The sequence below is a fragment of the Thalassophryne amazonica genome, chromosome 3 (genome assembly GCF_902500255.1).
Source record: "Thalassophryne amazonica chromosome 3, fThaAma1.1, whole genome shotgun sequence".
Classification (NCBI taxonomy): domain Eukaryota; kingdom Metazoa; phylum Chordata; class Actinopteri; order Batrachoidiformes; family Batrachoididae; genus Thalassophryne; species Thalassophryne amazonica.
Window position 1 is genome coordinate 113237464 of NC_047105.1, and position 13600 is coordinate 113251063.

The 13600-nt window shown below is 42.0% G+C and overlaps 1 protein-coding gene across 1 annotated transcript in view; it reads left to right on the top strand.

Annotated features, from left to right (window-relative positions):
- Positions 1–13600, top strand: part of plxnb1b (plexin b1b) — a 366021-nt gene that overhangs the window by 233782 nt on the left and 118639 nt on the right.

Below are 13600 nucleotides of genomic sequence, written 5' to 3' on the forward strand. Positions count from 1 at the left end.
GGTTGCGTCATTCGCCTGTGAGCAGGCTTTGTGTGAGCACTGGTCCACCCCTCTCATCGTTTTTTTTTATTGCGAATAAATGTTGCTTTGCGCCATGCGGCTCCACCGCGACGCGCGGAACTCCTCCGCACGTCTGTCTGTGTGCCGAAAAAGTGCTGATGTTCACGTCTTTTCACAATTCCTGTGCTAGTCAGACGACATACCGGATCAAGACAGCGTCCAGTTTAGAAATGAACGTCATATTCCACTGTTACAGGAGTTTTTGTCATGGAAAGAGGAGCGGAATTCCACGTGTCGCAGTGGAGCCGCATGGCGCAAAGCAACGCCATGATGAAGCCTCACAGGACATGTTGGGGCATGTCCAGCTCATGCTCAATTTCTCGGATAATCACACGACTGAAAAGCAACCGACAGCCGTCTGAAATCCATCTGAAAGCCGTCTTGTGAGACCAACACAGTGAGGTGGTTTTGTGCCGCATCATGAACGGCTCCATGGCGCGTCCCTCCGCTTTTCTTTCCATGAAAAAAACTCCTGTAACAGTGGACTGTGCCAAAAAAGTGCTGATATCCACGCCTTCTGCCTTTTTGTGAAAGTCAGACGACGTCCCGGATCAACAAAGACTTCACGTTGGAAATGATCTGGTTGTTTCAGTGGGGTTTGAGCCTGTCGATTGGTGCTCGGAGCGCTGCGCGCTCTCAGCAGTTGTGGGCAGTCTTTAAACCGTCTGGATCACTCCTTAATCTGTGTAATCCCCATAAAATCGTCCCTGAAAGCCATATTAATTTTCCGAACGGTGTCCACCTGGAGGTCTCTCACAGTTTCTGGAAAAGAAATTGATGCAGCAAAGCTCCAAATCGTTCAGACATGTATTCGCAATAAAAAAACGACTAGAGGGGTGGACCAGTGCTCACACAAAGCCTGCTCACAAGCGAATGACGCAACCCACAGGCGTGAAAAAACTCACGCATGTGCACGAAGGTTCAAGCTTGGCTGATGCAATCACACGTGATTCAAATCCATATGGTTTTTGAAAAAAATAAAAAGGTCGGATACTTTTCTAACAGACCTCGTATAAGAACATGCATTTATCAAGTGAGCAATACAAATATGATCTGTCTGTTCCTCTGGTTCATGGTCATAGACATACAGTCATGAAATGACATGAATGAGAAGCAGCGTGCTCTGATGTCCACATCTACTGGTCAGGTGCATCCAGTCGGCTGCACGCGTGTTCTGCCTGACACGCGAGTCTTGTGGATGGCGCGCCACAGCACAGACACCGCGTCATGTGGAACAGAGCTCACTTGGGTGATGTGACGCTCAGATCACCCACTGCGTGTTCTGGTCTGACGGTCCGTTTCAACCTGGGGGCTGTCATTGTCCACTCCGTGCGCGTGCTTGCTTGCTGCAGCTTGTTGCCACAACGGCGATATATGTTTTTATTTATGTCCACGTAAATAATCGAAATCAATCAGACACACGTGCCTCACAGTGGACAGTTGGTTGCCCATGTCTGTCCAAACACAGTAGGTGTTGCGTAGTTGGAATGTCCAGAATGACAGATCACCACATCTGCTTCTGTCGGAAGCCACACTTCCCGTGAGTGGAACGCAGACACCCACATGTCAGTGTGTGTGTTTCAGACTCGTGGGGAACTTAGACAAATTTCACAGCAGTACGACAGTGATTGTCTGCAGTCTCTTGTCGTGTCAAGAGTGTGACTGGCCACACATTTTCTAAGTGCAATGCGAGCGGTGTTAGTTGTTCGTGCATGTCACACCTGGAATTTGGCCGGCACCTGCCGTGAGAGGGTGTGATGGGTTCGCCGAGTGTACACTTCATCTTTCAGGGGCTTGTGTGCACAGATAGTTGTAGCAACAGGTGTACGAGGCGTTGGAGGCAGAGACACCATTACACAGTTTGCACACGATTCCTGCGTCATGCGCACTAAGTGTGCACTTTGTCCAAACTTCGCACTATGTGTGAAGGGGCCCTAAAGCAAGTCCTACAAATTTTGCCGTTTGGTGATTTCTGAGACGAAATCATTTTTATCAGTTAGGTGATTTTGAGTTTGTCAATGCTTCTTTTTTAACTTTCAAAAATACTGTCCTGCCTGCTATAGTAAATATTTATATTATGTCATTAAAAAAATAAATTGAGTTAAAATAAGGTGAGGACCAAACATGCTTACCACCTTTTGATATGAGATGCAGAGCAACTACCCCTTTTACAGCTGGGTGTACTGGAACAAGCAGTTGTCTAATCCAATGATGCAGACTGGGAATGGGGCAGCCCAGTCTCATTTGAACACTGGTCTACATATTAGTCATCTAACTCATGATTCCACTGACCTGCTCTACATTTGGGATTATGACCAATACTTTGTGAACCACTAAGCTTGCGTGGATGTCTTTTTCCACCATGTTGAAGTGTTAAATTGTTGTTGAATTCAACTCCAAGTGATAAATGGAACCAGCTAATAATGACACAACACCATCCCCAACAAGCTGCAATTGTCAGAGCGGGCAGAGGCCCGGCACCCATAGCGGCTGGACCCACAAACCAGACTCCCAGACTAGGCTTTGGTGAAAGAGAAATCATGGTCTTTATTCCAGGCCTTGGTTCGGTACACATGTGGTCAGTTTGCAAAGCAGAAGTACCAACAGGATTAGGCTGAGACGCAGTCAAAAATGAGCAGGGTTCAGAGGCATGAGCAAACACAGACTTCTGGGATGAGGCAAGAGACATGGTCGAGGAATACAGAGCAGGATTTGGAACACGGCAAGACAAAACTCAGGACTGTGGAAGGCACTGGAAATTGTACAAAGACAACAATCTGGCTGTGAGACTGAGGGCTTAAATTACAGGTGGTGTAAACAAGGTGCATGTACAGACTGATTAGGAAACAAGGTGCATGTGTGGAGGGAAGAATCTAGAAATGGGGTGTGGCTAGTGGACCAAGATAGAGTACTGTGCAAATAGTTGAGGGAGGACTGATGAAAGAGACAAAGATGCGTGAGCAGGTGCGAGAGCGTGCGTGAATCAAAACACAAAGCAGACAGAAACAAGGGGAAAGACAAAGACATGAGGCAGATGCAGTGATGTGAAGTGAGAACATGATCAGATATGAGTGAGGGATAAAGACAAAATGGCAGGTGCAGGACGTGGAGTGAAACAGAGGTCTATGAACAGAACAAAAGAATGTCAGAGGAAAGAGAAAATAAACCCAAGGACAAAATGAGACTGGAACTGACTAAGAAAACAAAGTGGCTAAACAAACTATAAATAAAACAGACTCGGTGATTAACACAACCCAACATTAAAGCACAGCAGGTAATGTAACAAATGAGAAGAACAAAATAAACAAGTGATAAACAATGCAAACACAAACTGGCTGAACAAAACAAGAACGGAACTGGACAATGGCTAGAGTATGAAAAGTAACAAAGAAACGAAATGACAAAGCAAAATAGAACAAAATAAACACATGATAAATAATTAATAAAACAGAGCTGGGGCAGATGGTGGGTAAAAGGAGGAAAAATAGGATCAAAAAATAGAATCAAGTAGGCAATTCACAAAAAGCTGAATTTAGCGGCCATTTCTTTTTTGTTAAGGTTGTAGGATGTGATTATTATTTGTAATTGTTTTTTTGTCACACCAAGGGTTGAAAAATGAGCCCAATTCCACTTGTTGTTGATGCATGTTCACTGGGTGCAAAAGTGTAAGTGTTTCGGATTGAAACTACGAATGATGCTTAGTGAGGAAAATAAGTATTTGAACACCCTGCGATTTTGCAAGTTCCCCCACTTAGAATTCATGGAGGGGTCTGAAATTTTCATCTTAGGTGCATGTCCACTGTGAGAGGCAATCAAAAAAAAAAAAAATCCGGAAATCATAATGTATGATTTTTTTTTTTTTTTTTTTTTTTTTTATATAATTTATTTGTATGTTTACTGCAGCAAATAACTATTTCAACACCTGTGAAAATCAGTGTTAATATTTGGTACAGTAGCCTTTGTTTGCAATTACAGAGGTCAAACATTTCCTGTAATTTTTCACCAGGTTTGCACACACTGCAGCAGGGATTTTGGTCCACTCCTCCATACAGATCTTCTCCATATCTTTCAGGTTTGGAGTTTCAGCTCCCTCCAAAGATTTTCTATTGAGTTCAGGTGTGGAGACTGGCAAGGCCACTCCAGGACCTTGAAATGCTTCCTACGAAGCCCCTCCTTAGTTGCCCTGGCTGTGTGTTTGGGGTCATTGTCATGCTGGAAGACTCAGCTATGACCCATCTTCAATGCTCTTACTGTGGGAAGGAAGTTGTTTGCCATAATCTCGCTCCTCCCTTCCTCCTGCCTTCCTCCTCCCTTCAATACGATGCATTCGTCCTGTCCCCTTTGCAGAAGAGCACCCCCAGAGTATGATGTTTCCACCTCCATGCTTCACAGTTGGGATGGTTTTCTTGGGGTTGTTCTCATCCTCTAAAAATGGTAAGTGGAGTTGATTCCAAAAAGCTCTATTCTGGTCTCATCTGACCACATGACCTTCTCCCATGCCTCCTCTGGATCATCCAGATGGTCACTGGTGAACTTCAAACGGGCCTGGACATGTGCTGGCTTGAGCAGGCTGGCTTGCTGCCCTGCAGGATTTTAAACCATGACATCATGTGTTACTAATGTAATCTTTGTGACTATGGTCCCAGCTCTCTTCAGGTCATTGACCAGGTCCTCCTGTGTAGTTCTGAGCTTTCTCAGAATCATCCTTACCCCACAAAGTGAGATCTTGCATGGAATCCTTGACCTAGGGAGATTGACAGTCATCTTGTGTTTCTTCCACTTTCTAATAAATAATCATAACAGTTGTTGTCTTCTACCAAGCTGCTTGCCTGTTGTCCTGTAGTCCATCCCAGCCTTGTGCAGGTCTACAGTTTTGTCCCTGGTGTCCTTAGACAGCTCTTTGGTCTTGGCTATGGTGGACAGGTTGGAGTGTGATTGATTGAGTGTGGGAACAAGTGTCTTTTATACAGGTAAGAAGTTCAAACAGGTGCAGTTAATACAGGTAAAGAGTGCAGAATAAGAGGGCTTCTTAAAGAAAAATTAACAGGTCTGTGAGAGCCAGAATTCTTGCTGGTTGGTAGGTGTTCAAATACTTATTTCCAGCAGTAACATACAAATAAATTATTAAAAAATCATACATTGTGATTTCCAGATTTTTTTTTTTTTTTTTTTAGATTATGTCTGTCACAGTGGACATGCACCTAAGATGAAAATTTCAGACCCCGCCATGATTTCTAAGTGGGAGAACTTGCAAAATCGCAGGGTGTTCAAATACTTATTTTCCTCACTGTATGTTGTGTTGCTTTGCACGAAGATAGGGCTCTTCATCTACAATTGGGGAATTTTTCCTGTGCTAAAATTCATGTTTGTGCATGTGTGATTCTGCATAGTGTTTTCATGTCCACGTGTACTACTAAGATGCAGAATTCAACCCTTGCTTTCATGAATCTATGTTAAGCCAATCCATTTATTCTAAACCACCAAACATTTATTCTAAATTTTCACAGCAGTGAGAGAAACAGACACCCACTAATCTTTTTCATGTAGTTACTGCACTTTGAAGAAAATGTCCTTTGGTTTGGTTGATGGCTGTTTAGCATGCCGTGAGTGGCCTGTTAGTTCTGCGTGGTAACAGTACAAACCACTGTTTGTAAAGGAAAATGAAAGCTTCTATAGAGGTCACAGTCATCCATACATAAACAGGATTTGTGTGTCTGCTTGCTTCTTGCACACTCTCTGCGTTCTAGCTGCATTCCTTAAACTCAGTGCTTGTTGTCATTCTCATGGTGGAGGGCTCAAGGAGAAGCAGCCAGGGAGGTATTACTGAGATTTGGACACATCCCTTATGTATTTAGGGATCTAGAAAGGGCTTACCTATTTCTGTAACTGTCGCTTAGGAGTGTAAATAAGATTTTTGCTCATTTTTAAAATAACAGTACTTCTGAATTCTCCTGAGAAAACCTGTGGCCGAAAGCTGCAGTTGAGCTTTAAATCTGAGTCTGTCTCTATAGTACAGTGCTTCTCAATTATTTTCCATTGCGCCCCCCCCGGAAGAAAACATTTCGTGCCCCCATCCCACTCTCCGCCGTGACTATAAATAGTATCATTTGTCCATAAAATTGTTATAAGTACACCTCTGCATAACATTGTACCCTTATTAACATTAAATAAAACAAAAAAGAGCGAACTTTAGATTAACTTACAGCAAAGAATAACTTCATTAACATTGTTTTTCAGTCTCTAACAGAAAAAAATTTGCATCACTTTGCTTGAAATTAAAAAAAAATTCATCCTTAAACTATAAACATTTTTTGACCATCTGCCATTTGATACTGAAAAACAAAATTAAATAAAATCAGTAAATAATAATAAATTCAAATTGATCAGAACACTTATTCAGAGCACAATATATAAAACACTTTAACAGACAAAACAAAAATGAATAAAACAATTCGTGCAGATTTTTTTGTGATTTTTATTTATTTTTTTTTTTGTATTAGTTTTTATTTTTGCAGGACTTGCGTCATCCAGTGTGACAGAGACCATGTCTACTGCTGCCCAGCTCCTCTGCGAAGGTGCTATGATGCTCGCTGGTTTACTGAAGCAGAATTCACAAAGCGGGATGATTGCTGGCAATATTCGGCATGTTTTCGCTGAAAAAAACTCAAGCGGCTTATCTGTGTGATTGGGGTGTAATGTCTTTAAGTGACGCCTTAATTTATTTGGCTTCATGCTGTCCGCTGCCAACATTTTAAGACACAGCGGTCTTTCCTCGTCTCGCGAAAGATGAAAAGGTGCGAAAAAACTTAGTGCGAAAAAAAGCCCTACATAGAGCTGCGTTGCATTATGCTTGAGTCCTCAGTACTTCTTGCGCACACTCTGACAATGAGAGCGCCACTGCCACCTACTGTAGTGGATGTGCAATTACACCTTTTTGTAGTAGGGAAACAAAAGCATGTTCCTTGTGGTCCCCCCCCCCCCCCCCCCCCCCGGGCATTGCACCTCACTATTTGAGAAGGACGGCCATAGTACAACACATCTGAGCTGTGACCAAAATGGTTTTCACAGTGTTGTCATGGTTTAATCACACAACAACCAACAGCCTGAAACATAGTTTCAGTGTATTAAAATAAAAAATCAAAAAAATGATTCCAAGCTTGTAATAACTTCAAAGTTGTATACAAAAAAGGATTGTTCATCACAGCTCGCTTCCGATAACACTGACTCAAAACAACTCAGGCCTGATTAACTCAAGGCTTGCATGGGTTAAAGGGGGGGGGGGGGGAACACCTTAGCACTTGTGCATACTGATTTACCAATAGTGCACAGTGGAGATTGCATCTTTCAAATGCACACAGTTGTGCATATTGTCCACGTAGCATGTTTGCCTTCATGAATATGCAATGTTGGGTCTTCACAATTACGCAAAATTCTGGGAGGGAAAATGCACACAGGTGAGGTTTGCACACACAGCACTGTTTATCAAGGTCAAACATACACAGAATAAAAAAAAAAAGAAGAAGAAATATTGTAAATGTTGGTCATATTTAAACTTTACTTTGTGTAGAACACAGCATAATTATTGACCAGTTTGCTTAAATACCTTCGATGGAACAACAATTAAATGTCTGAAATAAGAGCGTTTTGTTTGTGTGTTTGTTTGAACACGCTATATGGCATAGCTCATGCATAATGAAGCACAAGGTGCCTACCTACAAGTGACTGATTGAATTCCATCTTGTGCTTGTGGCTATTAAAACATGCACATTACCACCTGTGTCCAGCTGCACAGCTAGTCTTAGTAAATCACCAGCAAAACTGTCTCCACACCAACATACAAAACTTTGAATTTCCCATACAAATTAGCACTTGTTATCTTAGATCTCAGTAAATCAGACCCTAAACACCATCATCTTTTCAATTCAATTCAAATTTATTTATATAGCACATTTAAAACACAGCTGCAGCTGACCAAAGTGCTTCACAATAATAGCAATACAAAAGTGTAAAATATTAACAAAGGAAAAGAATAAAATACATAAATAAAAAATCTAAAAATACAGAGCAAAATAGCAGAGCAAAGCATGCACCACTTAGCCAGTGTTGAAAGCCAGGGAGAAGAGATGAGTTTTCAGTCTGGACTTAAACTGTCCCACCGACTCTGAGGACCTGACAGTCAGCGGAAGATCGTTCCAGAGTCATGGTGCTGCGACAGAAAAGGCTCTATCACCTCTGGATTTAAGCCTGGCGTTAGGAACAGCCAGGAGAAGCTGGTCAGCTGACCTCAGAGCCCTACGTGGAATGTACACCTGCAAGAGCTCACTCAGATACATTGGGCCTATACAGTGCAGACACTTAAAAACAATCAGCAAAACTTTATATTTAACACGAAAGCCGACAGGGAGCCAGTGTAAGGTGCAGAGCACAGGGGTGATGTGCTCATGCTTCTTTGTTTTAGTCAAAAGGCGGGCTGCAGCATTCTGTACACTCTGCAGGTGCTGTAGGGAGCGCTGGTCCAGCCCAACATAGAGAGCATTACAATAATCCAGACATGATGTTATAAATGCATGGATAGCTCTTTCAAAATCAACTCGAGTAAAATAAGATTTAATCTTGGAAAGAGTCCTCAGCTGAAAGAACCTGGCCCTGATGACAGAGCTGATGTGCTTATCAAATCTGAACAATGGGTCAACTGTCACCCCTAGATTTTTTACAAAAGGGCGGCAAAAAGACAGAGGACCAATAGCACTGTCTTGTCCTTGTAGAGGGTTACTTTGTCTGAACACTAAAATCTCAGTTTTATTTTTATTAAGATTCAGAAAATTACCTCTCATCCAGACTTGTACATCATTCAGACAGTCCTGTAGTGTTTTTCCAGCAGCCTGGGTATCACAGGAAAAAACAGGAAGGTAAATCTGAATGTCGTCTGCAAAACAATGAAAACAGACTTTGTGCGTGTTTAAAAACAGACCCAAGAGGGATCATGTACAAAGCAAAGAGAAGTGGTGCTAAAATTGAGTCCTGGGGCACGCCATATTTAAGAGGAGACACAGAGGAAGAGTACTGTCCTACATTAACAGAAAAACTTGTGTTGGAAAGATAGGACCGAAACCAATTTAGCGCTGAACCCTTAATACCTATGTGCGTCTCGAGGCGAGTCACAAGGACACTGTGGTCCACTGTGTCAAAGGCTGCAGATAAATCTAAAAGCATAAGAACCGCAGAGTTCCCAGCATCAACAGTTAAAAGAAGGTCATTAAAAACTTTTAAAAGGGCCGTTTCAGTGCTGTCTTAATTTAAAACCAGATTGAAACTTCTCCCCCATTTCATTAAGATCCAGATAAGCCTGCAATTGGTCATAGACAGCTTTCTCTAAGACTTTAGACGCAAATGGCAGTTTAGAGATCGGTCCATAGTTGGACAACACTTTTGGGTCAAGATTGCTCTTTTTGATGAGCGGCTGGACTACAGCATGCTTAGAGCTGACGGAAAACAGCCACTTGATAGAGAAGCGTTCACAAGTTCAGCAATGTATGGACCAATACACTGAAAAACATCTTTAAACAAATGATCTGGAACAATGTCCAAAGTGCAGGAATAAGACTTAAGCTGATTAACAATTTTAGTCAGCTCACAAATAGATACAGGATTAAAACAAAAACAACATGACATATGGGTGGATCTGCTGACTCCACCTCAGATACAGGAGATGATCTAAGATCAGAGATTTTATTTCTGAAATAAGAGAAAATCTTCACAAAGGCTGGCCGAGGGCACAGCAATATTTGTCGCACGAGGATTAATGAGCGAATTCAGAGTGTTAAAAGAGCGTCTGAGTTCACGAATGCGCTCGTTTAACCAAGGCTGTGCCATGGGCTTTAAGTGCTTCAGCCGTAAAGGAGCCACAGAGTCCAAAGCCTTTGTGCACGCACTATTAAAATAAGAAAGGAGTTCATCAGGAGTTGCGTTATCTGAGTCGTTTCTATGCGTTTCATGAAAAGCATTAGAAAACAGGGCGGCTGACTGAGTATTGAATGTGCGCACCCAGCGCGCCATGGCGCACAGACTGACCACGCTCCGAGACAGCATTACCGAGAATAAAACAGCAAAGTGATCAGAGAAGTGGGTTTCACAAATGTCAGTTACATTGGGATTAAGACCGAAAGAAAGCACAATATCCAAAATATGCCCCTTCTCGTGCATACAGCTTGACACAGACTGAGTCAAATTAAAAGAGTCAATCAAATCCAAGAAGTCTTTAACCATCGGCTTGGATTCGCAACAGACGTGGATATTAAAATCCCCAACAATCAGAAAGTGATCGTAATTCAATGATAAGCTGGCCACAAAGTCAGTAAAGTCCTGAATGAAGTCTTTATTTGGCTTTGGATGGCGATACACCAGCGCACACAGGACTGGAATATCAGAGCTTATCACAAAAGTCTGCAGTTCAAAGCTGGAGAACACATCTGCCGGTACCTGCCGACAGGTGTAGCTTTCTTTATATACAGTAGCAAGCCCACCGCCTCTGCCAGTCATCCGAGGCATATTAAAGTAAAGGCATGCAGGGGGTAAAAGCTCGGAGAAAGGTGAAGACTCATCGACTTGGAGCCAGGTCTCTGTTAGCAGCATTATATCCAGTTTGTGCGATGTAAAGAAGTCTTTCAATAAAAACGTTTTGTTGGCTAGCAATCTAGCATTCAACAGGCCAAGGCGTAATGACACACTTTCACAGACCCGCGAGGAGCAGCGACACAGCGGCCGGAGGGCGCCAAAATCCACCCCGTGGTGCTTCGCCCGGCGTTTGAGCTGAGGTGCAGGCCAGTGTCCAAACATGCAGGGAACACGGGCTGGATCCATTGTAATCCATACGATCTTCTAAATACTGGGAATCCAGGAGTCCTGAAGAGAGGGACAATTCCATGGATGGATCTCCAGTGAGCCTTAATTTTCACAAGGACACCTCTGCGCTTCCCGCACTTTCTGGATCGCTTCCTGTGCATGAAGACAGGTGAGCGCAGCAGGTAAGCAGGTACAGAGCTCAAGGGAGGAGGGAGTCTGGATGTTTGGTCCCCAAAACTGTTACTTAAAACCAACTCGTGAGAAAGTTTGAGATCAATGAGTGCCTAGTGATCATACACTAGCAATCCAGTGATGCTTTCACACAGAATAAATAACAAGCAGAGCAGGTAGACAATTTAAATACATCTTTTTACTGGGAATATTATAAGGTTGTGTCACCCAAACACCCTCACAAATGGTTTTAAGTGGTATACTATTCTGTATTTTGGCCCCCACTTGAAACATCTCAAAATTTAAATATTCTTTAGAGGTAGGAAACTTATTATATCATTATTATTAATATCACTTATCGTTATATTGTCACACTGTGTAAAAGTTGTTTGACACCTGTATATTTTTTAGCAGTTTCCACTCAGTCACACTCATCTGTAAAGCCTAATTACTGCTGAACATACAGTTGTATGTAAAAGTTTGGGCACCCCTGATAATTTTCATGATTTTCCTTTATAAATCATTGGTTGTCTGGATCAGACATTTCAGTTAAATATATCATATAGCAGATGAACACACTGATATTTGAGAAGTGAAATGAAGTTTCTAGTATTTACAGAAAGTTTGCAATAATTATTTAAACAAAATTAGGCAGGTGCATAAATTTGGGCACCCTAGTTATTTTATTGACTTGAATACATTTCACACTATTGGAACACAAAATTGGTTTGGTAAGCTCATTGGCCCTTGACTTCCTTACACAGGTGAATGCAATCATGAGAATCATGAGGGTATTTAAGGTGGCCAGTTGCAAATGTTTCTCCTTTTTGTATCTCTTCTAATGAGTAGCAACATGGGAGCCTCTAAACAACTCAAATGACCTGAAAACAAATATTGTTCAACATCATGGTTTAGGGGAAGGATTCAAAAAGCTATCTCAGAGATTTCAGCTGTTTCCACTGTGAGGAACATAGTGAGGAAATGGAAGACCACATGCACAGTACTAGTTAAGGCCTGAAGTGGCAGGCCAAGAAAAATCTCAGATAAGCTGAAGCGAGGGATGATGAGAACAGTCATAGTCAACCCGCAGACCTGGGAGTCTGGATGTTTGGTCCCCAAAACTGTTACTTAAAACCAGCTCGTGAGAAAGTTTGAGATCAGTGAGTGCCTAGTGATCATACACTAGCAATCCAGTGATGCTTTCACACAGAATAAATAACAATACAGCAATAACCAACAGAAAACGCAGAGCAGGTAGACGACTGCCGGTACATGCTGGCGCCATCTTATTTAATGTGCATATTACTTTTCACTCACCAAATACAAATAGCATATAATTAACATTAGCTGATTAGTTTGTGAGGAATTTTGATGAATTGTATCACAAGAAAGATCGACTTTGATTTGTGTATGTAATATCCCATAAACATGTCTGCCACCTTCTGGATGCTTAGTGAATGCTGAACAGATTATGGAATACTAAACTAAACTAAAACACTGCAAAAACACTAAATTTTGACAAGAATATTTGTCTAATTTCTAATTGAACTATCTTGTTTACACTTAATATAAGATGCAATCACTTAAGTAAAATTTCAGTAAGGTATAAAGACTTTTTTGAGATGATAGATTTTAAAAATATTAAGTGAAAGATTCTTGGAAACACGTATCCGAGTCGTATCCGATGTCTGCTTGTCCATATGGGTGATCATGCAACATACCACCAGACGAGAAAGAGGAAAAAACATGAGGGATATTTTTTTATGTCACGTTTTCCCACACAGTTTTCTGCACAGTTTGTCCTCCCTTTGAATTATCGTCCAATCAGTGTGAGTGTACCGCCCCTTGAGGATAACTTTAGCCATGCTCTCATAGACTTCATGTAAAACTTTTTTGTTCTTGTTTTTGTTTTTCAAGCAATAGGCTCTCTGTGTAATCTATTACAGCTCCATTTGCATACATATAACGTTCTTGCATCATGCGTAACCCGGTGGGGGGGGGGGCTGGCAGTGAGGGGGCGGTCACTTGATTCAGAATCAACAAGTCTTGCTATTCCAACTTGTGTTATCCCAACAAACACAGTTCAAGTTCCCACTGTTAGCAGAAAAACAGAAAAGCAGGCTAACAGTGACTTTCAGCACCTCGCTGCAGTAACATGAGGGTTTCAGCTGCTCATAAAGCCTTGGTCCCACCAAATAATAAGCCATGAATAATGAGCCACGCATGGTTGTGTTAGCAATTATCCAAAGAATTATTCATGTTTTAAGCCATCGCATATCCGCTACTAAGGTGCCTCTATGTGCCCTCTCTGTACTGCACATGTGGCAGGTATCAGCCTCTGCAGTGGTGGGCACAGATAACCAAAAAAAATTTAACTTCGATAACAGATAATCAGATAACTGAAAAAGTTATCAGTTTACTACATGGTTTCCAGCACAGAAGCAACTGAGAGGAGCCGCAAAGCTCAACTCTCAACCCAATCTCTACCCATCAGGCCGAGGTCTTGGAAAATAAAGCAGTGCTGAGT